We start from the raw sequence: 4,299 nt of genomic DNA on the forward strand, positions 1-4,299 counted from the left end.
TGAATAATACCGTCTAGTATCAGAAAGAGAGGCGGAAACAAATATTCACAAGATGTTATGACAACAGCAATAACTGGAGCAGTGATTGTCCATGGAATAGGAAGTGGATATACCAGAGTTTATGATGGGGTAGGGGTGGGGAAGGGGAGTTGTGGGTGTTTCGAGTTAAACTCATACCCTGGAAATTTCAACCTCACAAGAGAGAACCATTGTTGCCTCACCCATAGGAAGCCCCTTCTCATATAAAACCCCACTGAGACAGCATAACTGATAGGATCATGCCAAATCCCAGGGGTGCTAATGTGCAAAGAAGGTTGCAGAACATTGAATTAAGAGGATATACAAATTTCTATGGGACACTGGGGGGATCCTGAAGGACTTCATTGAAAGGGTGGTAATTTTGTTGCATTTTGAAGCATAGGTTTATCAATTTAAAGGAGAGCATTCTAGGAAAAGGATACAAGGAATACAATGTGCAAAGGCACGGAAGTGGGGAAGGAGGAAATGTGTTATATTTAGTTAACAATAAAGATTGATATACCTGCAGCATAGGGTGGTGTGTGTGTGTGTGTGTGTGTGTGTGTGTGTGTGTAAAGTGGGTTAGACATATTTGATAATATAGTTTGATGAGTTATGTGTACTCCATTAAAAAGTTCTCACCCTGTGTTTTAGGGAATTAACATTATTTCTTCCCACAAACAATACTTTCTTCATAGTCAAGTTCAAATTTCAGGAAAATCCTTGATTATAATTACATCTCTCTGGCTTCTCTTCTACCCCTATCTCTTCTTTTCTAGACAATTGAATTTTCAGACATTAATATGAACCAGTGACTGAAAAAAATTTCCTCTGTCAACTAGTTTATCTTCTTACTGAATGAATAGTCAAATTCAATTGGATTAAACAAGCAGTAATACCACTGTCAAAAGCCATTAGCAATATAAGAGCCTCAAGCCATAAAGAACTGTTTTTGTATATCTTAGAGTTTTCCTCATGAAAGGAAAAACTCAAACTAAAGGAAATAATGTGTTTCATTACAAGCTCTGAGTCCTTTAGGGTCTTCTCATCAGCTCTGTGGTTTATTTTTTTTTTCTTTTATTTTTCTCAAGATTAAGAGCAGTGCTGTCTGCTTGATTATCTCAAAAGTACAATGTTTTCTTGGCAGGATTAAAAACCTGGATGTAAAGAAGCTTGCACACTATCCAAAGTTTGAAATAAAAAACAATGAGGGGACATAATGAAAACCAAAGAGGAGGGGTAGGGAACTTGAAACCTCCTTTTTCCATTTGAGAGATAATTTTACCCACTTCCTGGAGCCATTGTTGTACTTTCACTGACAGAATGACACCTTACATTTCCTAAATTTGTATCTCAGCCAATTTTCTGCAGATATACAGGTAGGGAGGTTGGCTACTGTAATTGACAAGATGTCAGTGACTCATGGGACTGTCAGGAATACAAAACATTGGCAAAACTACATACAAACTGTAAATGAACCATAAATGAACCTACACTTAAACAATCCTAGTGCCACTTTCAACTGATCATTTTGCTTTAAAAAATACTGTTGCAGACTAAAGTGATGCATGATGTCTTCTATTTAATAACTACTAAAATCCCAAGAAAACAGAGATTACTTATGCCTGCCTGATGCATTTTCCAATATACATACCATCCCTGCTACAATGGTCAATCAAGCCAGATAGACAAAATGAAACATAAACCCTGATATGGCTTGGTTCTGTGTCCCCACCCAAATCTCATGGAGAATTGTAATTCCCAATGTTTGGGGAGGAACCTGGTGGGAGGTGATTGAATCATGGGGATGGGTTTCCTCCTTGCTGTTATCATGACAGCGAGTGAGTTCTCATGAGACCTACTTGTTTAAAATTGTGTAGCACTTACTCTTTCGTGCTCTCTCTCCTACTCCTCCATGTAGTACATGCTTGCTTCCTCTTCACCCTTCCACCATGATTGTAGGTTTCCTGAGGCCTCCCAGCCATGCTCCCTGTACAACATGCAGAACTGTGAGTCAATTAAACCTCTTTGCTTCATAAATTACCCAGTGTCATGTAGTTCTTTATAGCAGTGTGAGAATGGACTAATACAAACCCGTACCACATTTCCCCTTCTCTTTTGAACCTGATCATCTGAGTCACATGATGATCCTGGGTTGAAGTAAATGAAAACAGAAAAAAAAAATAATAATAAGAGAGTTTTACTGCCTCCTGAGACTTGATTTTCAAAAAGTGCTAGAGGGCAATATTAAAATAACAAGGGTGTATCAATCAGGCACTCTTGCTCTCCAGTGCCTCTGAAAGATTTTCTCTCTTGTGAAGTTTAGGCATAAGGATGTGAACTCTAGTCTTAACTGAATCCTCTTGTATTAGAGATTTGGCTAAATCCCTCAAGTTTAATCTTGACCTTTGTTTAGAAAATAAATGGTGGGTCTCCAATGACAACCTCCGAGAGTTCAGTTTACAAGGAGCTCTATCAAGGATCCTTAAACACTACACATGTATTTCTTGTGAGAAAATGCTTTAACGCATTGAAGCACAGGGGAAATAAGTTGCTGATAGGCCTTCTCCTTCCAAACTGTGTCATGGCAACAATGCTAGACAGGAATAAGACTTGCTTAAATGGCTCTGTTTATCTTCCCTGTCCTGCTCAGCACTGGAATCTTGAGCATAAGGGTCAGTTAGAATTTTTCTGACTTGGATTCTCATCTTTGATGCCTAAAGGGACCTCCTATACTCTAGCTTTATGAACAATACAGGAGTTTTAGTTGAAATAATTGAAACAGCACATTGGGATGGAAACTGTATAGAAGTTACAGTACCTTAAGCATAATTATTTATAAACTCTAAGTAAAATAATTGTAGGTTTCTGTCAAAATTTCTAATCCTTCCTTTCCAACAGTTAGCAAAGTGTATGTCCAATTTGGTTTCATTTGTGTTTCTTTTCATTTGTTGTCTATAGCCCACTTATTTCTATGATTCTTGCTGTTCCCAACTGACCTTCATTAAAATGATCATTTCTTTTTATACCTGTTTGTTAGTAATAGCAAAAAAATCTTGGTTATTGAATTATTTTACTTAGATCTCGAAGTGTATTGAAGGAAGGTGATGGTCCCCCACACTGTTGGCCTCAAGACCCCTCCAGAATGATTTACCTTTCTGTTTGTCTGGATCTACTGTTTTTTGTCACTCTTGGGCATCATCTGACTGCTATCTTTCATTCAGTCTGTTCTGTCTACAATCTCCGTAATAGTAGAACTAGGGGGAATTGTTAATTCTATTCCCTTTGGAAGGAAGAAAAGCTTCCAGACTGAGTTTGAATTGAAAACTGAACCTTGCACATGGTAGAGAAATGGATGCCAAGATAACTTCTATGTAAATACTATTAAATTTCTTCCTGGGCTACGGGGGTTATGTTCAGGGCTATTATTATTATTATCATTATTTTTAAATCATATGTGACATCTGCAGTGTCACAAAGCATTTTAAAGTAACAGACAAACAGAGAGCCAAATCATGAATGAACTTCCATTCACAATTGCTTCAAAGAGAATAAAATACCTAGGAATCCAACTGACAAGGGATGTAAAGGACCTCTTCAAGGAGAACTACAAACCACTGCTCAGTGAAATAAAAGAGGACACAAGCAAATGGAAGAACATACCATGCTCATGGATAGGAAGAATCAATATTGTGAAAATGGCCATACTGCCCAAGGTTATTTATAGATTCAATGCCATCCCCATCAAGCTACCAATGAGTTTCTTCACAGAATTGGAAAAAACTGCTTTAAAGTTCATATGGAACCAAAAAGAGCCCGCATCTCCAAGACAATCCTAAGTCAAAAGAACAAAGCTGGAGGCATCACGCTACCTGACTTCAAACTATACTACAAGGCTACAGTAACCAAAACAGCAGATACTGGTACCAAAACAGAGATATAGACCAATGGAACAGAACAGAGTCCTCAGAAATAATACCACACATCTAGAGCCATCTGATCTTTGACAAACCTGAGAGAAACAAGAAATGGGGAAAGGATTCCCTATTTAATAAATGGTGCTGGGAAAATTGGCTAGCCATAAGTAGAAAGCTGAAACTGGATCCTTTCCGTACTCCTTATATGAAAATTAATTCAAGATGGATTAGAGACTTAAATGTTAGACCTAATACCATAAAAACCCTAGAAGAAAACGTAGGTAGTACCATTCAGGACATAGGCATGGGCAAAGACTTCATGTCTAAAACACCAAAAGCAACGGCAGCAAAAGCCAAAATTGAC

This window comes from Mandrillus leucophaeus, unplaced genomic scaffold (assembly GCF_000951045.1).
Source record: "Mandrillus leucophaeus isolate KB7577 unplaced genomic scaffold, Mleu.le_1.0 Scaffold1287, whole genome shotgun sequence".
Taxonomy (NCBI): domain Eukaryota; kingdom Metazoa; phylum Chordata; class Mammalia; order Primates; family Cercopithecidae; genus Mandrillus; species Mandrillus leucophaeus.